A 24,887-nucleotide genomic window follows, 5' to 3' on the forward strand; every position below is an offset into this window, starting at 1 on the left:
GCTTAGCCTTAGTCCTTCTTTCAGCAGTGTTAAGGCACCCATGCTCTCTGAATGCAAATGTAGCCAAGTGTTGGGGAGATCCATGGTCACATGGGCATGTTTCCTTTTGTTTGATGATTTAGAAATGTGCAAATGGCCACTGCAGAAGGTTTGAGGGTTTAATCCTCATCTGTACAGGCAGACGGATACCCACTGCATTCAGTGGGAGTTTTGTCCCAGTAAACAGCTCGGGATTGTTCACTTGTATCCATGTCTAGATGTGGATCTCAGTCCAGTGAGCGTGCATGTAGCTGTACGCGCTAATCTGCTTTCAGAGCTGGGAACACCGTGTCCCTCGCGTCACTGGGGACGTGGCCACACCTGGAGCTCCATGCAGGCTTGTGTTAAGGACACCCGTGGCCCATCCCACGTGTGTCCTGCCGCAGGAGAGGAGTGATAGGTATCTCTGGGGCTGCAGCAGCCTCCGTCACTTGGCTTTTGGTGCACAGAGATACTACTGTCCTCTGAAGGATGTGTTGGGGCAGATACACACTTCCAAAATGCCTGTGCCCGCAGATAAAGCAGAAGGGAGCAGCTCGCCTAACACTGAGTATTTTCAGCCTGCATGCCTCCTCCTTCCTGAAGCTGAAGAGCTTGCTTGGTGTTTCTCAGGCTGAACTTTTACAGGAGCAGGAGTAAACTTCAGGAATAAACTTCTCATCTAGGGAAGAGTCTATATAAAGGCTAACTAGGAACAGCAGAAATGCAGCTGTGCTCACAGTGCCAAAGAACATCTGAGTGCTTTTTGTGAGCTGTGAACCTCTTTCACGGGCAGTGTGCAGGGGGGAATGAGAGGCTTCTCATACAGGTACTGCTGTTGAGAGAGTTGCCGATATTTGTTTTAGTTTATTCTTATGATTTCAAGTTTTTTAATGGCACTTGCCCAGAGGTTGTAGTCTGTCAGCAGGCAAAGCCAACCTTGTGACATTACAGCAGAACACAGTGTCTCATGTAATGTAACTTGCATGCTTTCATTAGAGACCTGTGCACATGAGGGAATGCTGTAGGTGTATAACAACAATTTTAATGTATATTATAAAATCCACTTTCATTAAGTACTGAGGACCTCAGGAGTTTTGAAAGAGCTTCTCCTATTGCCTGATGTAGTAATTCAGTATACTTAGCCTCTTAGAGGATAGGTGTAGTAACAACAATTAGTACAGTCATATGTTTAAGTATGCTTAAAAAGCTTAAATGGATGTGGTTTGAAAAAGTGAAATGAAAGAACAGTAAAATTAACATTAAAATCCAGCATATGCTATGGTGAGGAAGTGTAGTCTTAGCCATACTGCAAAAAATAGAGATCTGAAAAAGTTCCTGGTTGACAGATCTGTCAGAACAAGCAGAAGTGAATAGTAAATGTTAACTGTTGCTTATGATGTATTGGTTTTTTTGTTTGAGTTTTTCCAAGTATGGGTGTATGATGGGGATGTGGTGCTCTGCAATAAAAATTATGAAAATGCACCTTTTCAAATTGTTAATGCTAAAGTCCCAGAAAGAACGATAATATCTTACTCAGTGTTCACACTTCAGTTTCTCTAAATAGGAAAAAAAACCAACCAATTTTTTTTTGTTTGCTTTAATAAGTATGGGAACACTTTTGAAAGAAGAGCTTAATGCAAAGAGAGCTTTAAGAGAGGACAAGAGGCACTTTGCTTTTGCTGTTGCTACAGCTCCTGTATGCTTGGTGAGGCTGTCTTTTTGGGTGGAGGTGATGTTTGCAGCACTGATGCTGCCTGGGGGCTGGGAAGGAACCAAGGGTCTCTGCCCTTCCTGCGGAGGGAGCTCTGATCAGCAGCTTGGCTTTCTCCTGAGGAGACTGTTGTAGGCTTCTGGCCCAAAGGGAGGGCTGGCAGGACAGGATCAGGAGCTGTGAAGGCTTTTGAGCAATTCTGGACACTTGAGTGTCGTGCTGGCTTACCGCAGTTTCAAAGGGTTCTGCTGAGCCTTGGGTGTGTGCTGGACTACAGTCATCAAAAGCACCAGTGGCCACTGCTGGAGGTTTGGCCCAAGAGACTTTCTTGGGGTCAGTGCTCAGGGGGAGGCTGGGAGAACATTTTGGGGAAGCCTTCTGTGTCCTCCTTGAAGAGTCTGCTGATTGAAGTGGGCTGATGGGAAGATGCTGGGCTGCATCAACTTCTCACCTTGCCTGCCAGGGATATTGCTGTGTATTCCTCTGTAGGCAAGGGTACACCAAGAAAGGGTTGATAAAGGGGCAAACCAGATTTACTTTCCTTCTATCCAAATCAACAGCAAAACCTCCTCCCACTGATTTCAGTAGCTATACATGCTTTTTGACCAGACATCTTATGGTTGTATATCTAATATGTTAATATGTGTATGAACCAAATTTAATAGATAAGGGCTCTTACAAAATTCTGGTTTACTTTTTTTTTTTCCCCAGGAAAACAAACATTTGATACTAGCAACCATAATTATTACATACCAGTTATTTAGGCTTTTCACCAAATTCCATGTGGTTGTTTCCACAGCAAAACACATTTTTACATAGCCGTAGCACAACGCTAGCCTTGGCCTGACTCTGGGGGATTACAGAGATAAGATACCAGCCATGGTTAGCATCATCTGATAAACTGGAGCATCGGTAGGGTGCAGAGCTATAGCCTTGAAGGCACAGAAAATGGTATTTAGGGCTCTTTGAAAATCTTGGTTTAGGGATTGCATAGGAATGATAAACAGATTTTTGCAAGGTTTTATGGGGACACCGTTGTTAACTTCTGCAGTAATTATTGAACTGCTTTCTCATTGCTTGAGAACTGGTACACTCATTTGTTTGTCACTGTTCAATCATTGGAGTGAAGCACTTGGTAACAAATTGCAGCATGGGGAAGTACTAAGGTTGTCTATTTCAAGCAACATTTGAATACTGAAAACATAGGTAAAATGAAAGGCGAAGGTTAATGATTTAATAACAAGGTCCCCAGGACCGTGCCTTATGTCTAGAAGGCAGTAATTTGCATTTGTTTCCTGTAGGGTGACTTTACTGAGGAACTGAAGGCACTTAGCATATGCAGATGCTGAAACTCTTCTAAGCATCGGTTACTATTTAAAAAGTATAAAGTCTGTGGTGGAGACTTTTGAGATGTCAAAGGAGAAGGAAAGACGCACTGACAGAGAGGAGGGTGCTGGTGTAGGCAGGGAGTGGCAAAGATAGGAGGTAGGGGGACACCATCCAAAAAGCTGGGAGGACACCAGGATGGTTAATGAAGGCAAGTAGGCTCTGTTTAGGAGAGGGATGTTTATGTGCTTGATAGAATTGCACATACAGCAAACCGCCTTAAATGCATTTCATGGTTACCACTACTTATATCCAAAGCAAAACCATAATTACAAAGCTATTCTTGTTTTTGAAACATCATGTGCCAAACAAGTCGTAGATATTTGTAGGGCATGGTAATGTCAAAGATCACCTGAATATGAAAAAGATAGGTTTATGGGCAGCAGCTGTATTCACAAACCAGCTGAAGCTAAATTCTCATTTGCATTGTGTTGTGAAAACTCAACTTTCTTCAAGTATTTGATGCTGGCTCCTGCAGAACCTGCAGCAGATGTTGTGGGTGGTGGGTGGCTGTAGACAGAGCGCCTGGTGGAGCAAGAGACTGGCAGCCTCAGGCTCTTCAACACTTTTCTGATGCTGGTCAGGCTGTGCAGTACGTGCAACAGCATCATTAATGTCCCTTTGTTCTTCCCCAACACTGTGTGCTGTATGAACAGCTTGGGGCAGAAAAAATATCTCCTTATGCTGAGCTAGCTAATGATGACAATGTCTCATGAAACTCAGTAGTTTCTGTTTGCCTTTTTGATCATGTGGAACCACCTCCCTTATATTGAGTCTTATTTTTTTTAAGTGTTTCAAAAATTTCGAGGAGAAGTGTTTTGTTGGGTTTTTGTTTGGGTTCTATTTTAATTTTATTTTATTGGTTGATTGGAGACAGTATTAGAAGAGCAAGTCCTAGTCACAGTTGGAGTGGCAGGTTCCTAGATAGTTTAGCACACACATCCAGCAGCCTTCCTTCTCCAACCAATTTATTTCCCCGATGTTGTTGGAAGATAAATGATAGACACAAAATAGTGTACAGGTCAGATGCCTGGCACGAGAGCCAATGGCTTCAGCTCTGGCCAAGTGGCCAAGCTCACACCAGGCGTCCCCCAGGCTAGCTGCAGGGTGTTGAACTCACTGCTCCAGTCCAGCTTGCAGAGCTCACAATCTCAAATTACTCAAAATTATTCACTGGATCTCTGCTCAAAACAAAAAAAACCAACCAAACAAACAAAAAAGAGCACCCCCAAGTCCTTTTGTAAAGCTTAATAATAGTTCACAAATAATCATAATACATTAGGAAAAAAAATACACTATTTATAGCAAAACATGTCCAATGTCTGCAGTAAGGGATTGGTTTTGTTGTCCTTTCACAGCACATTTTAAGGAGTGTAAGAGCACTAACTGCTGCAGGTACGAGTACTAGGACTAGTTGAAAACGTGGCCATTTTGTGCTTTAGCCTGCCCTGCTTATGCCTGTTCAGTACTAATGGGACTGTATGGGATGTCACTGGCCACAGCACTTTTGCTGTTATATATAAACTAAATTTAAGGAACTTTTAGTGTTTGTTGTGCACAGTGAACCTCTGGGAAAGCTTCAACCTTTGACCTCTGTAGTGGGTTATGACAGGGAAGATTCGTAAGAGCTTGATTTAGACTCATCTCTGGAAAGCTGGTTAAAAATATTCAACTACCACGCTCTTCCTCCTCCCCCATCTCAGTAAAGGTCCTCTTAAAATACATACTCTGACGCTTCATTTTTGTCATTTCTTTGGGAGCCCTGTAGTGAAGGCTGCTTGTAAGAAAAAGATTAAATTATATTCATGTTTGTGCTTTAGAATTGCCTTGGTGGTAGTCCAAGAAGTATTTTCTTGGTCTTCCAAATCTCCATGTGCTTTAATATTAATCTATTTTCATCAATGTGACCTGCCTCAGCAATAACATTTGTTTGTAATTGGTCATATAATGTTTGCTGAAGAGACATAAAAACTAAATTAAATTTATCTGAGACTTTTAAAAATCTCATTCTGAGAAAAACGAGGGATTTATTAGAAAATGAAAAGACATTTGACAGTATTGGCGTAATTTGTTACAAACCTGAAGAGTCTATAAATTATGGTAGCAGAACTCTTTTAATTTTGCTTCTACAAAGTAGAATATTCTTTCTTTGAAATACTTTGTTACTAGCTTTTAATTTTGCAATATATGTTAATAAATGTTTATGGTTGGGTTGTGGCAGCAATTTCAGACTGAATGACTGGTAATGACATTATTTATTGCCTTTGAGAAAGAGTCCTTTTATGAGGGTTATGTATCACAAATTAGAATTATCCCAAATATCTAAAATAAAATAATATATATATTTTTGATGGAAACACAAGTAGTCTTCAGAGCATGCCAGAATATCTGGATGTTGGTTCGGACTTTTAAATTCTGGTTTTCTAATATGTCTTTTTTGTTAAGTCCAAGCGAAAGGCTATTTCATAAAAAACCAGAAGTGACTGTATTATTTAGTTAGAATGGTTATTACTAATGACTAATTACTTGCACTTTTAGAGCAGTCAATAATATTTTGTTGTTTTTCTTGCAAAATTGTTTGTAATCAAAGCCATTAAACTATCATTTAAATGGAGAGCCCACTGTTTGCCCAGAACAGCTGGCTTGCTACATTAGCTTCTATAAATAAGTTTATTATTTTAGATGAAAGTTATAAAGCAATCTGTTTACTTCTACTGAAGTAAGCAGAATAGCTGAAAACATTGCTAAAAAAAGGATGAAGAGCATTGGAACAAAATAAAATCCTCCAAGGGTTCTTTATGCTTATTTATTATTTTAATCAAGCACAACTTCTCTGTGGTTTTGTGGTCTTAAGAAAACTGGAAGGAGGGAAAGTGCTATTTCACTCTTCAGTTGACTAAAATGTAGTATTTTCCTTGTTTAAAATGTTGATTCTCCCTGGTTGTCCTGCGATGTTTTTGGAAGCACATAGAACTGAATGGAGAAAAAATATGAAATATGAAAAAATACAGAAACTTTCATTAACTGTGTGGAGAGAATAAAAGCATTAGCATGAAATCTGTTCTCCTTTAGAAACACATATTGGTTAGAAACAGAGACCTCAGTGCCTCATATGCTGAAAATGTGGTCTAAGAGCTTTAATTTACCTTCGTCTGTCAATGTTAATGGACAGAGCAAGTGCTGGAGCTGTTGTAAAACAAATCTGTTTTCCTTTTGTCTGCTCTGCCAGATAATGAAATAAAAGCTAAATTATCACTGATAAAAGTAATTTGAAGAAAAGCATTGATAAAAATATAACAGAGCTTGCCATTAGCAGTTTAAATGGATAATGTTTACTTGTAACCTACTTCTGTCCTCTGGTTTTTATTGTCTTCTCCCCCTTCCCAAGCGAGGAAGGACCTTTTCAGTAGAGGCTTCAGGCAATAAAATTATGGGTATATTAAATCCTGGCATTGGTAAGTTTCTGAGGGATATCTCCGACTTTTTCCCCTTCTTTTTCTGTACTACAGTATTGCCAAATCAAAGTCTGTGCACAGTTTGAAGTGCAGTTATCAGTATAATTTTAGCCATCCTACCTTGAGGAATGTGTCCACTAATGGCGAAAATTGAGAAAATTATTTCTGTCATTGCAGCACTGGTAGCTCCTACCATGAGTTACACAAATAGTTACTGTGAAGGTCTTAATTCTTGATGTTTAGGTGTGAGACACATACTTTCCTTTCTGTCTCTCTGTATGTCTGTGTCTTTTTCTTTTATAATTTAATATTTTAAGATGGAGAAGTGTGAAGTTGTGTCCCAGTTGCTAACAAAAATTCAGAAATAGGAAGAGAAAGACTTCTGAACCCCATGTGTTTATGTGATTCTAATGTGTCCATATATGTACAAATATGAATGTGCACACACAACTACAAGCATTTAAATTTTACCATTTTCTTGTAAACCAGTTGTCATTTTTTAAATGCTTGGATTTCTTACTATGTTGACAATGGGTAGCCAGTGTCCGGGGTAAAGCATTAGCCACGGGGTATATGAAGGATGTTTAGTGTCTTGCAAAAGCTGGACATGCTCTCTGGTACATTTATAGTTTGTAAAAGTATTTCTTTAAAGACATTGAGTTCTGAGTGACCAAATAGGGAACCACTGCTAAACTCTAGCTGCAGTACTTAAAGTATTTTATAGTTGCAGCCTGGACACTGCTGTACAGTGCTTGCCAGTTTGCAAATGTCAAGGACAGTTACCCTCTCACATTCCTAAATGACTTGCTCCTGACCATCCTTCAAAATACCTGCCCTTTCTCCAGCTCCTTCTCCAGCTATTGCTGCCAATTTCTGTTTTGCTGTGTGACTGCAGGGACTGTAATCCTTGGGAAGGCTAGGTCAGGTTGGTCCAGACAACCTGTAAAGGGTATGAACTCCCTCTCCTTACCCTGAAAACTAAGACAATGGCACCTGAAAAGCTGGGGAAAGTATTTTCATGTGTGTAGCTGTGCAGATTATTGGCTAGAGCATACAGTTTTGCTGGTCTCGGTCAGATAATTCCTTACAGGCCCAGGCTAATACAATGTGCAAAAGTATTATTGTTTTAACATTTTATTATGCATTAACATGTTGATATTTTAATGTGTAATGGAGGAGAAAATATGACACATATGAACTTTCTAAAGTACTTTTATCTGACAAAAACCTTTGTGTTAATCTTGTAAGCAATATGGGTCTATATTGTACTGTAGTGCTTTAGCATTAATTAGCTGATGCTGTTTTTAGAGATGTATAATGTTATAATTCTTTGAGCATTGCTTCTGTATTACACCCATTCTGTGGGTAATGCTTTATTCCCTCTGCACCTTCAAAGTGTTTAGAAGATAGGGTAGTATACTACTAAAAATGTGTTTATGGCAGAACAAGTAACTGAATTTTTTTGGTCAATACTGGTCAAATACGTGAAAGTTGTTTTCAAAGGTGAACTTAGTGGCATAATACTTAGATAGCAATACAAAGGAGTAATAACAATGTCATACTGTAAGAAACCCTAAGTTCTAGTTGACTGATACAAATGCAAGTTTATGGCAATAACCTGAAGGTCTGGTGGCAGTGTAGAGTACCAGGTGTGCCCTGGCTTCTGGCAGGCAGGCAGGATGTGATGCACAAGGTGATTCTGCTCATGGAGTGTTACACATAACTTCAGTGAAGTCAAACTTTGAGTAACATCAAAGCTGCATTACCACAGCTGGATAACAAAGCACTGTAATGCATTGGTACTGTGTTTACACCTGAGAGATAGCAAAACGTAGTAGCAAAACTGAGGGTTGTGAATGCCAATGTACAATTAGATAGAGGGGAAACTGCTGTTTGGCATATTTACTTATTTGTGATCTTGTAGGTATGAATGGATGCTGAACAAAGCAGTTTCACTGCAGAAAATGGTCCCCTGATGACAGAGTGAAATAGAGAGGTAGCTCCCAAAACTACTGAAACAGCAGCATGAAAGGAAATGGGAAAACAACATCTCTGGTGAAAACTCAGTGTATAATACAGATGGAGATGCAGAATTAAATCCTCAGGACAGCTAGTCTTAGATTAAGCTCTAGTTTGAACTTCCAATTCACCTTCAGGGAGGAGGATGCAAGGGCTCAACTCCTCCTAGCCTATGACATGAGTGAAATGAGAGAAAATGAGCAAATTTAGATAGTTTAGGTGAGCCTTTGGACCAGGGATAAAGCATATAAGACCTGAGATATTTGGGCAGACGGCCATGAAAAGAAGTTTACTCAGGCCAAATTGGAAAAGGCTTTTCAATAAATGAAATGGACTCTGCTTCGCAGGACAGGTGTTCTCACTAGGGAAGCACTTACCTTTCTCAGGAGGGCTGGCAGTGGCTTTGCATGTGCAAAGGATACCATGGGGCTCACTGAGCAGATAGCCATGGCAGCTTGCCATGGGTGAGGATACAGCAAGAGTTCTTGTGAGCAGAAACATGGGAAAAAATACTTGAGCATACAGAAAATAGATCCTGACATGAGATTTAGTCTAGTTTTAGGTCTTTTGGGTTGTGGGGTTGGTTTGGTGATTTTTTGAGGGCTGAGTTGTATCTACGCAGTTGCAGTCATGTATATTTGTATGAAGGTACTGGTGCATTTTTATCTTCCCTTTTAAGTTTTTCTGCAGTATCTTTTCCTCTTCTTTACTGTATCCCTGTGGGAATAAGAAGTGTATCTTTCTTGATGAAGCTCTTGATGAGCAGGCTGAGCCCTTTTGTTCTTAAAAAGTGTTATTCATAGATTTAAACATAATTAATCTTTGTCCTCCTGACAGTTCTCAAAGCCTGGTTAATTAAGATGATCAGTACTTGCATAACTAGGACTTAACAAAGTCCAGATGTTCCTGTATTTCAGGCACACCTGTACCTTTTCCCCTCTGTGAAGCAAGACATTTAGGGTGAAAAGTTCTTGACTCCTCTCTTTATCTGATTCTAGGTCTGCACTTGGAAATGTTTTCCATATTCTTGAAGTCCTTCTACACTCGTGGGATTTTTTTTTTTTGGTTTTGTGCTTTCCCTTTCCTCCCCCTAAATCTGCTGACGGCACTCCCAAATCTTTATCCCATTTTCTGAATTGTGTTATCTACTTCCTCCAGAGATTGCTTGATAAAAATCTGGTTTCCAGTTTTCTCCATGTTTCAGGCTTCTGTGTGGAAGAGAACATCATTTAATGAACTTATGTCTGTGGTGTTTCTTGCTTTTTTATGTGGTATTAATTTCAAATGCTCCTCAGTATTTTATTTCTTTTTCTCTACTGAAACAGATTTGTTTTGAGGCATTGGAAATGCTATATCACTGACTAGTTACAGATTTATTCTCTCTTGGTCTCTGGAATTATGTGAAACTCCCACTGTTTTCTATAAAAGACTTATAGAAAGAATTACTTTTTTTCCTTGCAGAGCCCTTGTTCTGTTTAAACTTTTCCCAAAACTGTTTCTACAGTTTTGTACCTACTTTGTCTTTTATATCTTTATCCTTATTTCTTGCTAGCCAAGTAACAGAGCTGATGTGGGCATCTAGATGTTCCTTCCCATGCTGAATAGTTACTGCTTCTTAATAGCTGATCTGATGTAAGGAGTGTTACATGTCCCAAGAGAGTCTGAGAGCAAAGTATTTCCTGTTTATTGGCATTATAACAACACAAGAACACATAAAACTTACTTTGAAATGTTGTGTTCCACTCTCCCATTGGTGCAAGTCAGGATAACTCCATTTAAGTTAGTGTGATGATTGATCCCAGGGACAGGTGTGATGTGATTCCTCGAACACTTGGGAGGGGAGACCTTGCCTTTGTAGTATCATAGGCTAGTCCTTCATCCTGAACTCTGTTGTGTCCCCTCTGTGTCCTCTTCCTTTGTACAAGTATTGTTGTTTGGATGGAGTTTTGGATAGTTTTTGCTGTCCCTTCTCTCCTTGGGTCCCCTGTTTGTGTGTGGGGATGAGTGTCAGTATTGGATCCCTGCTCTGAGTCAGATGGGTCAGACATGGGACATATCATGTCAAGTATGTTTTCCCAGTTGTTTTGTTGCTGTTTTGTTTTTAATGCTAAAACGAGGAAGTGAGGAGTTCACTATTTCAAGATGATAATTTAAATAGCTGCATCTCCCAAAAACGTGGGAAAGACATGTTTTGAGACTGGCTTTACAAAGCTGTTTTAGTCAACTGTACCTCAGAGGGTATGCTCCATGGCATTCCATCCTTCCCATGTAAACACTAGCGAGGGAGAGGTCACAGAAACAGGCTTTGCAGCTGCTGCCTGTAGCCACTCTTTGGTTTTTAGTGTCCAGAGCAATCCTGTCGTCTGTAGAAATGTCTGTGCCCGGCACAGCGAGTGCTGATGGTGAGCACAAGTGAGCGCAGTGACTCTGGGAGCCCCTGAGCAGTGACTTGCTGTGGCTGCTGCCTGAGACAGGCAGAAGGGGAAACAGCATTCACCAGAGGCAAACACTGGATTTTCTGGGAACTGGGGTGGGGAGTGTTTTGTGTGTGTGTGTGTGGTTTTTTTCTCCCGAAACCCCACAGCTTATCTTGCTTGTTTCTCTGTCTCTCCTCTCCCCTCTGGCCAAATTCAACTTTGTAATTCTTTGCTCTTTCCTGCTTGGCCTGATGTTTTCTCATGTTAAATGTTGGGTTTGAATTTGCACCTAGTTTCTGCACAGAACGTAGCAGTGATGCAAGACCTGTTGGTTAGGACGTTTTTCACAGTATGAAACAGAGGCTGAAAGTGAAGTGGTATTGGGCTGGTATACCTATGTGCCCAAAATAACTTCAGGCCTTTAAAAATAGGCAGTAAGAAATAAATTATAATGGAGGAAAAAGAAAATCTCTACAAATATTTTGACAGTGAAGGTGACTGACCAGTAGAGCAAGTTTCTAAATGTTGCAGCGGGTTGGCTTTGGTTCTCCATCCTTGAAAGTTGCTTAAGTTGGTCAGATTGTTGTTTTAAAAAAATGCTCCGATTCAAATTGTATTAATTCAAGTGAATCCTGCAATCTCTGATCTACAGGTTAGACAAGTTGTTGGCATTCTTCATTTCTGGGCTGATGAGGTTTGATGCTGTCATTCATCCTTCTCCCAGAGCTGTTAGCAAGCTAGAGCTTCAGGGAAACAAATCTTCATTCAGGTTTTATTAAAAACATGCTGTAATCACAATGAACCAAGATCTCTGTGCCTGCAGAGGCACAAAACTATTCCCTACCTCACTGTGAGCTGGAGCTTAATTGAAAATATAGCAGATAGAGGAGAGGCTCTTTCTTCTTACATGGTGGAGTGGTTTTGTTCACTGTGGTTTTAGGTTTTGCCAGGCTTTTGTTGGTTAAAGCTAAACAACCTGTTCTCAGCTGTTGTAAACATTTATTGGTACATAATGAAACTTTATTTAGTATCAGTCGTGAAAATTGCCTGTTCGATTCTTAGTGATCTGAGAGATTGGTTTCCTCTTAAGTGGAGAAACTGTGGTTAAAATACTCATCCACATGGGTTTGTTCTGGTAATGGCTGTTGTCTTACAGTCCTTGAAGATTTTTCCCAATGTTTTCAAGTTTTCTTCAAAATCAACAGAAATTGATAGAAGTCCATTGTCTGTATGAGGAAATGATAATTAGAACAAGGGAGAAAAGTTTATATAGATAAATACATGAATAAAATGGCTTTTAAATTTTTTAAAAATGTGTAATAAAATCAGGAGTATGTACATGAAATGTATTTCTCCAGGGCTTGTTACTTTATAAATGTACCACTGACTAAAAACTATGTTAAATCAAGTTAAGTCATATTTGTACAACTTACATTGTCTCCATTAGATGTACTATGCCTTGCTCTTTAATTATGACTCTTGTTTTCCATATGCCTTAGTCTTAAATGTATTTCACAGTAGCATAAAGCTGTTCCAGTTAAAGAGTTAAATATTTATTCATGTTCTGTATTCTGTATTAAAGGACTTTTTTTTCCCCCCTGTGTATGAAGAGGTAAATATATTTTTATAACTACCCTTGGCCACAGCAGCGTGTTCTGTATAAATGTAGCTAACTGCACTGGCAGACACACACAGTTCAAAAGAATACATTAGCAGGAGAAGCAATGTTCCCTTTTGGATTCAGCTTGTATCAACATGTGTACGTGGTGCTCCCTCTGCGCCTGCCTCAGCCCTCCCCTGCACTTCTGCTGCTGGTGGTACAGTTCTTTCTCAGCCTACCTCAGCTTTGGCCCCTCTACCATCCCAGTAGTTTTCTAATAACAAAACCATGATTTTTTGGCAGTGAGTGCAGCTTCTGTTCTTTTTTTCCCTTCATTTTTTCCTTTTTTCTTCGCTTTTTCTGAGAAGGCAGTTAGGTTTTGGAAAATTGTGCAGTTGAGTTGATTAAGTTATATAATTTAGGGAAAGGATGAGAAGAATAAAAATTATATTTTCCAAGAACTACTGTAAGGAGGCACAAAGTGTGCTTACAAAACAGCGTTGGTATTTACTGGGATGAGAGCACCCTCACTCCCGACCTGGGAGATGCCATCTGTTATGTGTAACTCTTGTGGCCACTTCTGTGTGTACTGATCCAGTTGCATGCATTTCAGCATCTTGGACATTCTCGTCAGAAATTTGGTTGCTGTATAGTTAGAATCAAAAGAGTGACTATTGAGGTACCACACCCCGAGAGATGCACAGTTCTGATAGGTCTCCAGGACCTCCCTCATTGTAATGTGGTGTTAAGTAAGCCGACAATTGTGGATGGTATCATATGAAACAAAAAAGTCTTTTTTCTTTTCTGGAAGAATTCAGTTCTTCCTACCTATGTTTTTCGTAAACAGAATTTATTACAGCTGACTCCTGCCTCCTGCCTTCTTGGGGTGATGGGATTATGGTGAAGATGAGAATCAGGCCCAGTGTATGCATATGTGCCTTGTTTGCTTAAAAGCTCCAACAAGAATAACGCCAAAATACTGATATGTTAATTCATAGTTCTGATGTAAAACCCAGAAAATATAAAGAAACGTGGCCATATGAATTTACTTTTGTATATGTAGAGATTTTCTTCCTAGCTTTGCTGCTTCTCATGTTCATAATATTTTTTTTTCCTTTTCCCAGAGTAATCATTTTTTTGTTGTAGCTACATATTGGTTTAGGAGTTAGCAGACAGTAGGAGCAGGAAAGCAATAAAGCAAGAAACACCAAAAGAGAAAGACTGCATCCAGTTATTTACTTTGTGTTACAATACAGACTACTTTTCTATCAGTTCCCTTTGAAAGTTAGTGTTTAGTGAGTAATTATTCAGGGTGATGTGTCAGAGGAGCTAGCGGCCGATTCCCGACAGAACCAAGCCTTAATTTTTAAAATATTTGAAATACTGCAGTTGAGTGTTGAGGGGCCACAACTGTTTCCTCCTCAAGTACTGGAGTTTCGATGTCCCTCCGGCTTCTGCCACAACCGTGGGTGTGGAGGGGCAGGTCAGCAGTGGGAAGACTCCTCAGGACTTTGCAGGGAGCTGAAGGTGTGTGTTCTGAGGTTACTGATTGCCCCTGGGTTACATCACTCCAGGCTTTGATTTTAGCTGTAAATTTAGAGGATTTTCCTGACCTGGCTGACGTGATTGCTGCTCTTCTGGCCAGGTAGCTGAAGTAGTCTGATCCTTTGCTATCAATCCTTCTACCTTGTAGTAAGCAAAGAACAAAATTTATCCCAGCTCAAGCTACTAAATTTCGATTTTATTGACTTAAACTAGTGGCAAACTTTTGAATACTAATGAAAACTCAAAATCACAGCATGCAAAGTTATCACTGACTTAGTTAGGAGGAGAGGGACAATTAAAGAGCTACTGTGTAAAATAACAGCCCTCCAAAGAGAAAGCAGGGGCTGAGAATGAGCTGTGTCCTGGGATGTTTGTACAGACAAAACCCATACTCCAGGGGACAAAAAATTCTGGCCCTCAGAATCTGTGCTTGATCATGGTTGCAGGAAGTGGAGGAAGCTGTGTTACAAGGAATGATCAAAATTGAGTGCATCTGTATTGTTATTTTCAGGAATTATCATTGCCTGCTTGCCAGAGAAATGACTGTTTAATCTGTCTTTCTGGATATCCATCATCTTACCATGGATGGCTATAAATGGCCGAGCGATATAGGAGAAATCATTAACTTCCATCATTACCAAGTGCAAGTTTAAATGGTTTAAGGTCCAAAAAGTAAAGAAGGGGACAGCATTATTTAGTGCAGATTTTATTGCAAGATCTGTTTTCTTAACCTTAGTATTTGAAGATTTGACACTTTGGGAGGACAAAGCATGAGTTATTAATAAACAATACTGCAAAATAATTTTAGTGAGTGTTTTGAATGTTCTCTAAATGAGACAAAATATCTTCATTTAGAGTTGGCGTGTGCCAACTACACACTGCAGTTTCTAGAGCATCCAGCACAGAGACCTCATGTTTGAAACAAGGTGACACAAAGTGGCTGAATTTCTCTTGTAAGTGCTCCACTGCCTTTCTGCACAGAACTGAGGAGTAAGGGTGCTGTAGTGAGCATCATCAGAGAGCAGCCCAAAGCCTTAGGAGAAGGAGCTATTTCTGTGTTCCCAAGGCTGGGGGCTTCACCTGCTCAATCTTTGCTCTGTTGGAAACCTTGCTGACTGTGATGGAGACAAGCCTCTGTGAGAGCATGATCTCCAAAGACTGGCTTACGGTTTACAACTGTCTGCTGGTTTCAGAGACCCATTTAATTATGGATTATTTATTGTTTCTTTCTCTCTGGCTGCTGTTTTACCTGAAATATTTTATTAGTTCTAGCTGAGACTGGTGGGGAAAAAAATCACAGCTGAAATGCATTGTAGTGGACTGTATAGCAATTTTTTCAATTGTGTCAATTCAGTTACTTTCCAATCCCTATAAATGCTTGCTATCATGTATTTACTAGCCAATATGCTTTTAAATTTCAATTTTACTCTGAAAATTAGGATTTCTATTTGAGTCCGTTTACATAGAGAGCCTGGAGATGCATGAGAGAAGAAAGGTGGTGTGGAGAGATTTTGGTGGATGGCCTCATATGTGGCTCTTTTTAGTGAAGATTTCTACATCTTTATGGCTTGCTGATTTCTTTTCAGGGGTTGGAGAACCTACAACATATTGAAGGGTGGGCTGTTTATTTTCCCTGTGTTGTTTTTATGTACTGAAATATTGTAGTGAAAATAGCTGGGTGGGGTGTAATGAATGTTTTCAAAGACCTTCCTTTGAAAGAGGCTTTTTTCCAGCCCTTGGTGGTCACCACCCATTTTCCTGTGCTGTGCAGGCCTCTCTCATTGTTCCTACCCACAAAGGCCCCTTGTGTGAACCTGTCAGCAAATGTGCCAGCACAACAAGCTAAAATGTCATGAGATACTGGCCCAAGCCTGCTGAAGCCCCAGGGTTTGCCCCCACAAATGTTGGTGGGTATTGCCCAAGGCACAACACAGAGTTAGATCGTAAAACTTGGTATTTGTCAACAATGCTCCGCGCCACTCTCTGAACTGTTTATGGTTGAGTGGGTTTGGGGCTGAAGCATACCACTGATAGCAAAATCATGCAATGGCAGTGATTGTCCCTCAGGCTTGAAATAAAGTTTAATTGAAAAACTGTCCCTGTTTACCTGCAGTTGCGCTGTCTTGTCAAATGATGCCGGTTTTGGTTCGGTATGGGCTGGGGATGTGGTCAGTGCCCCATCGAAAAATGGGGCTGGTTCTGAATTTAATTGCAGGCCCACCCCCCCTCCCCCAGCCTGCAAATTGCACTTCATTCACCTTTAGCTTTAACCCACTGGTGAAGAGATAAAGCACATCCTTTCATATGTGTTTTTTAGAGTAGGTAAATAGTTGGGTTATCTGAAAACAGATCTTAGCAATACCTGCTGAGCCTTTGAGCAACAATGTGTATGGACCTCTAGATTAGCTGTCAAAATTGACTGATTACTACAAATAATGCCTCAAGATAAGGATCTGCAATCTCTCAAACACAAATCATTGATAGACATCTGGGGTTGTGCATTGTCATAACCAACCTTATCCCCGCCACTGCAGTTCAGTTCTGGAGAGAAACGCAGAGTGATACATTAATCACCCACCAAAAAAAATCTGGTTGATTTAAAAGCAGTTCAGTTTTGGCCAATGTTGAAACAGTCATTTCTGTTGTGTTGTTTAGAGTGTTTGGTGCTGGGCCCAAAGCTTGCCTTGTCTTGGCTAGTGTCAGAGTTGATTGCCACAGGGAAGGAATCCATGGTCTTGATGGAGCAGAGCAGTGCAAAACCAGTCTGGGAAGGGAAGACCTGAGCTGAGATGATTGGCTGGTCCACTGAGATTTGACTATATACTGTCCTCCTTGTTTCTTTTGAAATGTCCTTAATATTTGAGAAGATGGAGGACGTGTTTGACTGATCTGTTTTAAACGTGGGCTGCAGCAGCTTTGCAAAGGTGACCCAGAGCTGTTTTTGGTGTTTGGTGCTTTCTGGGCATGCAGTGACTTGGAGCAGGATACTGCACTTCCTGAAAACTAGGCCAGAGTAAAGTGACCTAGCCCTAATATAGGCAAAAAGGCAGTGCCATTATCTGCTCTAAGAGCTGATCAGCAGCCTGGCATCTTCTCTGCACGCTGTGGGCCTTAGGTGGTTCCATGGGGCTGTGCCATGCCCCGATCACAAAGCATTTGGCACATCCTCTGAGGTACCGGGCTTGTGCTGGCGTGGCAACTGCGGGACAGGCTGGCACTCTCAGCATCGTAAAATAATCCAGGAAGAGATTAATGGCTGCCGAAATCCTAATACTTATCTTTCTGTTCAAGGTACTCATAAAACCAGAGAAAAAAAGGAAGAACATAAATCCTTAGACATTGTTTTGCTTACTGTGATTAAATTTATCAGACTCTGTTGACATATTGTGAACCTAAATGCTTTCAAAAATGTCAGTGCTCCTGCAGCCTCAGTCAGGTTTGCAACATTGAACTTCCAAAGTGCTACACAGTTGTTGTGATAACTTTAGTATTTACAGAGCTACCTTAAATTGCACTTGCAAAGTGTTTTACTTTTAGTAGCTGCATTAAATGCAGTTTGTGGTATAAAAAAGATGCCAGTGCTATAAACATTTTAAAACTGTATAGATATAATGCTTTTTGTGTTAGTACTTTTTTCTTTTTTTTTTTTTCCAGAAATCAGTGCCAAGAATGTTTATGAAAATAAATAAAATACAAATACAATACATTTTAATTATTATGACTAAAGGTACAATCAGAACTTCAGACACTGGAGAAGTTTTAGTCTTATGTGTGCTTTTAAAGTACATATAAATTTATCCTCTGTAAAGAAAACCTATTCCTGGCTGTGTTACTGTCATCTGTGAGGGTCTTGGACTTAGTGAATCATAAATATGTTCGAAGGAACCAAGACTTTGGTATTCATTTAGGCCTCATCTCTTGATACTGTAATTGTAGTAGCCAAATCCTCTGTTGTTGTGCCAAGTATCCTAATGAGAATGGAAGTGAGTTCCTCACTCTTAATGCAGACTCTTCCCTCTTCTGTCACTGAGACACTCAGATTTCTCATTTTCCTATCATCTAACCATTGGTTTTAAACTTTGGTGAAGGAATTGCATCAATATTGCTATGGCAGTAGTTGCCAAGCTTTGCTGAACTAGCAGGCATGTGTTATTTAATTTGCATGTACAGAAACACAAGAAATTCCTCAAGCAAGCCAAGGAGCTTGTGCTGACTTACTGTAAGTTAGGGCAGCTTTAAAGGAAGGGTGGAAAATACTTAATTTCCTTTTTTTTTTGTAATAGCCCTTTCTGTTAGTAGCCTTTCTTGTTACCTTCGAACTTTCATTTCCTTTATTAACAAATTCCCCATTTTGGCGTCCTTTGAGTTTGTTTTGTCTGTGTACTGGGTACTGTATCCCAGTGGGCAGCAAAGCTGCTTTAGCACTTGCCCTCCATGAGCACTCCACGTACTTCAAACTGGTTTTGGGATTTTTTTCTTCTACCTGAAAACTAACTCTGTGTCCTTTCCTTTCCTTTGGCTCTTGCTGGTGTGCTGAACCTGGGCATCTGGTGTCTTCTGAGACTTTAGAAATAGCTATTTTCACTGCAAAGAGGTATAAGGAGGGATCTGCATGGCACTGTGTATGGGTTTCCTTCACAGCTTTCCTAGTTTGGCTCGAGTTTGTGGGGAGTGAGTAAATTGCTGATTCCAGCACTTTTTATTTACCGATGGTCACTTTTATTACTTTAATGGAGGGAGCTTTCAAACGCACAGCATGCCATCCAGAATAAACTGCTTGTCAGGTAGAATGGTTACAAATACTTTTTAAAGGAATTTTAAGGCTAAGTAAGCATGATTGCTGGGTGCTTGGTGTCTGCAAGCACATCTCTGGAGTAGTCAAGTGGTGTGGTTCTGAGATAGCTGTGGAGTGCCTCACAGTCAGCAAAACTCCTTTTTTATTATTCTGGTTCAAATCAACTAGGGAATTACCAAACAGAAAGTAACGCAAAATATAAACTCAGCAAAAAATGGATTTGCTAGTTTGAAATAAATATTTTTTGTTATCTAAGGTAGTACTGTCTGTTAAAATGCTTTTATTGAGTTTTTACAGGTTTTAGTTTGAGGTTTTTTTATTCTAAGCCTCTGACTTTTTCATTTATCTGTACTGTAAAGTATTTTCTTATCTTTGCATCCACAGAATGTATTTTTCTTGTTCTACAAGTTAGCATTTGATGCTTTAACTCTAAACCATTCGAAATGAGCATTTGCTAGAGAAATTTCATGTGACAACTTAATTAACTGTGGATTCTTGACCTTTAAAGTGCTGAAGCTAGAAACATTTAATAACCAGCCATTGGATATAAAGTAATATGCTTGTTGTTTTACTGGCTTGCATACATGGCAGTTTGAAGCAAAGTCCAAGGGTCACCAAAATCATGAAGTAAACTCAAGCGGGTCTGTCTGAACTGCATAATTCAAAGTGCTGTCCGGATGTGTCACACAGAGCGTAGCTGCGACTGAAAGCTACCAGGTTACTGGCGAGATATTTTTCTGCAAGGTGTGCATTTCAGTTTCTCTGAAAGCGTCTGTGATCTGGAGCCTGCACAGTGGGAGTGTAATTCCGTGCAGTTGCTGCACTGCTGAATCTTAAACAAGTGTGTGTGTGTTTGTGTGCGTGTGTGTGTGTGTATACAACCTGGGTATCGACCCACATGGAATTGTGAAGAGCCGCGAAACCCCAAGCAGAAGATTGCTGTCCTGGCAAGTCCCCTCCATCAGCTTAGAGGAGGCCACCAATGTCCTTGACAGAAGGGAGGACCCCTGACGCTGACTGCCTGGCACTCTCATCAGCTGAGTGGGTACCGAGGGCTTTGAGGGGGTCGGAACAGCCCGTGGGAAGGACGAGGCAGGTGTATGGGTGGAAGTGGTGGGCAGGAATTACTGGTGGAGATGAAGTACTGGTGGGATTGAAACTGCTGAGAGTGAATACAGTCACAGTCAGTGGAAACAGGACTGAAACCTCAGCTCAGTCCCTGGCTGCTGAGCTGAGGAGGATTGTGTGGGTGCCTAACCAAACTTGGGACCGTGTGCCGAAGCTCCCAGGCGGGGGATGATCTGTGTGCCCCCATCGTTTGTGGGGCTGATCCTTCCTCTCTCTAGGTCACACGTACCTTCTGAGGATGCTGCAGCAGGATAGTGGCAGCAGTGCAGCCCCTGGCTGTGGCTGGCTGCCTCAGCTGGTTTCCTGGCTGCTGGAGCCTGGAGCTGTCATAGCAGTGGGCACTGGGAAGGTAATTTCTAAACTGACATGGTAGTTTTGCAGGATTGTTTAAACCAGATGGGTTATGTGGGGCTTCAGGTTTTGCTAATAAGTTGCCGCCCCTGAAGTTTCCAGTCCTGCAGTAAGAGGCTTCAGAAAGTCAGATTGTGATCTTCACCTCGGGTGTGCAAGACCTTTGTCTGGAGGCATTCCTGCTGATTTCAGTGAAGCTCTGTTGCAAGGGCCTGCCGGACATGAGCAAAGAGATAGGAATCTGGCTCCTGAGACCCATGCAAGGCATTCCTGCATCACCTGAGGTGTTTGCACCCAGTGGGATCAAAAGCTCTGTTCCTGGGCATAGGTGTACCCTTGGGACTAGTTTGGTGTTTGGATTCTAGGGAGGAGCATGGAGAACTGCTTATTAAAATATGGAAGCTTCACCTGGGAGCACTAACAGTTGCTAGTTGTTTGTCATCTTTTCTCACGTGCATTGGCCCATAAATTCTATTTTCAGAGTGAAAATTAAACCTACCAGGAGAGAGTGGGAAATCATGTAAACAGCCATCCTGAGATTACAGTGCTGTACTTGTGTTCTATGTCACAGAACTGCCTGTGCCTCCAGAACTCTTCCATTCCCAATGGATTGCATGTTCATAAGCAGTGCAGCACTGACACATCATCCAGCAGCCGTCGGAGAGTCCTTGCTGGGAGGCAGCATCTCCCTGTTCCTTCCCAAGTCTCCTGACCATCTTTTATGTAGCCAAGTCCTGAATGGAGTCACCAGACCCATTGGTCTCCATTGGAGACCAATGGCTTCCAATTGGACCCATTGACTTCTCAATTTCCAAAAGAAATTCGAGTTTCTCCATTCCTTTATTGGTTTATTGGGACCAGCTATGCTGTGATTGCAGTGTGAGAGTTCACGTGCAGTGCAGTTGAGTCTTATCCTGCCCGATCCTGGGACTCCAGAAGGAGCAAGTGTCCAGGAGCTCCCCAGAGGCTTATCTTGGAGTACCCTGGGGCTTTGGGCCAGTGTATGGGTGGCTTTCTCTTCCCTCTGCACTTTTAGAAATCTGTCAGAATGAGTGAGGTTTCTGCTTGCGTCGCTTTCTCCAAGCGGTGACGCACGCGTGTGCTCTCTTTCTGCCACATAAGTGGGTGGTTTATGTGCTAGGAGGGAATGATTCATAAATTAGGTAGAGCTCAGGCCTCTTTATTACCCGGGTGATGTGTGAAGAGGATTCAGTGTCAGCCTTTCTTGTCTCCTGGCCCTCAGTCATGCAGGTTGCTGAGCAGTCACTCTAACCACTCTCCAGCTATGGGTGGTCCAGCCTCACCCAGGGTGAAATGCTAATCATGTGAGGGTAGCTGCAGAGAGAATTATTATATATGGCCTACAGTCTGCAAACAAAAATCATGAAAATACTACTCTTTGCAGAATTCTGTCACTCAGCTGCAATTTTGGGAGTTTTTTGAAACCAGGACAAGTAAGCACAGAATGACCATCTTTGACGTGGACATTCCTGGGAGGCACAGCAAGCAAACGGAGCTGGAGGTCTTGAGTGGGGAAATGGCATGGGGGCATTTTGGGTCTTGGTGGGCTTACACTGCCCTGGCTACAACAGCAACACGACTCGAGGGTGTGCTGTGTGAGGGGAGATGGGGAGGAAAATTGAGGTGCAGGAAGCCACAAGGGGAAATGCTTAATGGGCAAGTTGTTTGTTTATTTAAAATTATAATGGATGAGCAGAAGAGTCTTTTGAAAGCAACCAGGCTGATTCCTCCCCTTGTTTTCTGATGTGAGAAAGCTCTTGTGTGGTGTGTAATGAACAGAGATGTCTCTCTGCAGAGGACCTCAGCAGGACAGTCAGGAGCAGTGTTGAGGGAAAGCATCTGTAACAGATAGAGAGAAAATATTTCTCTGCTCATAGTGTTAATTATTAGAAACCTTGAGCAACCCATGGTTATTGAAACCAGCTTGTCTCATTAGCCACACTTCAAAATTATATTTACAGAGGTTAGAAAACTAAATATTTTTCTTTGTGGCTGCAGTGGTGTCATGTGGGACCCTGTCTTATACAACTTGTTTTTACTGTATAAATTGTGACCTGGCTTTGGCCTTGGTTCCCAAAGTGTTGTAATTAAATGGGGGATTGGATCTTGTTTTGCCCAAGTTGGTTCTAATGTGAAAATTGTGGTCTCTAGATTTAGAACAGAGCTCAAACATTTATGGTTGAAGTTATATTTTTCAAGTGACAATGGGAAATACTCACAAATACTGCTACATAGTTCTTGTTCTGATTGGTTTTGTTTTGCTTCAACTCTTTTATTTTCTTGGTATAATTAGAAACTGAGATTTGTTCCCAGTCTAGCATCTCTATAGGCACAGAGTAGGCACATTTTTCTTTAGAGAGCAAGATGTGTTTCTGAAAGTACCATCAGTATAAGTATTATACATGACTCTCCTGTAGCCACCACCTGCTCCAGGAGAACATGGGGTATTTTTTGTTGTATCTTCTCAGATAGTTTTAAGAAGGGACTTCTTTTTTAACATGGATGTAGTATGACTCTTACTTAGAAAAAAGTAATGAGTTAGTGTCACCTTGTGAATTTCCTTTAAACTTAGGTGGGTTGATGTTCGCTTTGGCAATACCCTTGAAGTAATTACTGTAGTTGGATCCTGCCATTATGTACTGAAATGTGTGTAGGTCTCCTCTAGCACATGCCTCCTGTAACACAGACCATGTTATAAAACAGTCACCGTGGGCAAAATAATTGTGAAAGAGGTTTGCTGAGGGCTGATCACTGATCTTGAGAAGATACAGCAGGAATCTGAGCCCCCTTGCCCTGTTAGCACACCCACTAGTGAGCACCCGTCTGATCCCACATGTGCCCAGCTTCTTCTGTTTTGCAGCACAAGAGCTCTGCTGATGTGTTGTGTGCTTCCTCCTGCTTTGAATTATTATGTTGAGTGTCCAGCCTTGTTGAGCCCCAGTAAACACCTTATTGTGACTTTACTCTTGTCATTTAATGCATGTCCTGGCTGTTTTTCCTTCTTACTAATTTATGAAGCCTCCTGTGGTTTCAGTGCTAGAAGCTTTTGCTTTTGTCTAGGTCTTCAAGAAACAGTAATCTTCTTTAGAATACTCTGCTATGGATTAATACTCTTTCTCTATTTTAGGCAGTTTTGCATGAGACCAATCATGATTGAAAGTTTCTAGAATTAAGTAATGCAATTAATACTTGTTTTCATCATAATCTTCATGCAACAGAATATATTTATTGAAACTCCTTGTTTTGATAGGGTGGTGGGGTTTTTTTGGTTGGTCCATTTTTAGTTTACAGGCTCATTATTTTATATTGATGTTGGAAAAGACAATTTATAAGCTGCTTCATTTTTGGGAGCCTTGTGAGTGGTGGCAGGTGCTGCTGGTGATTCTAGAAAAGCATGTGCAGCCAAAATAGCAAAAACAGTGGAACTGTTCTACTTAGCACCCTGTTCTGTGCTCAGCCAAGTGGCACTGGTGCAAGTGTCAGCCTGAAATGTATTTTGTGTTGATGCCTCTGTGATCCTCAACTGCAAAACCTCAACTTGTGCAAATGTAGGAACCTGTAGTATCAACAGAGCTACGTGGGGTTGAAATGGCTCATGGTTTTAAATGGATTCAGATGCTTCATGTTCTGAAATAAGAACTGTACTTCATTAAAGAATCTTAGAGTCAGTTGAGTTTGCTCTTAAAATAGCCTGTCCTAGAACCATTATAAATGTATTCCTTGTGCTTCTCACATGTTAAATTTAGCGTTGTGTCCCTTGGTGGCTTAAATTTGCATACTTGCTTCACGAAATGTCTTCCCCTTTGTTATTTCCTGCCCTTCTGTTCTCCATGCAGTTTGAAGAAGGTTGGCTTTATTGGTTATGTTATTTTACTCAAGAAGGAATCAATTTTCATAGACAATGGAGAGATCGTGATTTACTTAGAACACCTTCTCCAAGGAAGCTATCACGGCTATCTTGCAAGCAACAGTATTTTTCATTGTGTGCCCTTCATGGTCAAAGAAAGATGGCTTTCTGGACAAGTTTTCTGGATTAAGAGCTGAGACAGTTCTATAGACCAACATAATTTGATACTCTACTACTACTTTTATTTTAATGTGGAGTGCAGCCATTGAAACACCACAACATTGTTGGATCTATGTCACAGCCATATTCGCTGTAATTATTCTAGCTTTAAAATGGATTGCCACCCTGTCCCAGAATAAGTAAATTTAGATGGAACAAACAAAAAAAATTATTTTAAATGTTTCCTGAATCCCAGAAGCAATGGTTTGCTGTTTCATTTTGAATCTCTTGCCTAAGGCAGATCTCAATCCTGTTGTACTGCGTGGGGATTCAGGGCTGACTCATGTACAATGGGAGCCCTTTCCAGCTGTGGCAGTCCTCTCCTAATTCCCATTCAAATGGCACAAATAGGTATTAAAGCCTGGCCAATTG

The 24,887-nt window shown here is 40.9% G+C and overlaps 1 protein-coding gene and 1 long non-coding RNA gene across 4 annotated transcripts in view; one reads left to right on the forward strand and one right to left on the reverse strand.

Moving 5' to 3' along the window:
• Positions 1 to 24,887, forward strand: part of EPAS1 (endothelial PAS domain protein 1) — a 76,027-nt gene that overhangs the window by 16,516 nt on the left and 34,624 nt on the right. The window lies entirely within an intron of this gene.
• The window catches only part of LOC148224246 (uncharacterized), a 34,289-nt gene continuing 10,506 nt past the window's right edge, over positions 1,105 to 24,887 (reverse strand). Inside the window, exons 2-3 of one of the 3 annotated variants that reach the window (XR_015802238.1) lie at positions 10,316 to 12,235; positions 1,105 to 9,800 (exon numbers count right to left, since the gene is read on the reverse strand). This is a non-coding gene — a long non-coding RNA (uncharacterized LOC148224246). Of the gene's footprint in view, positions 12,236 to 24,887 lie in introns of all 3 variants that reach the window. The other 2 variants (XR_015802237.1, XR_015802236.1) reach the window with 2 other exon arrangements.

Source organism: Sturnus vulgaris, chromosome 3 (genome assembly GCF_052056855.1).
Source record: "Sturnus vulgaris isolate bStuVul1 chromosome 3, bStuVul1.hap1, whole genome shotgun sequence".
Classification (NCBI taxonomy): domain Eukaryota; kingdom Metazoa; phylum Chordata; class Aves; order Passeriformes; family Sturnidae; genus Sturnus; species Sturnus vulgaris.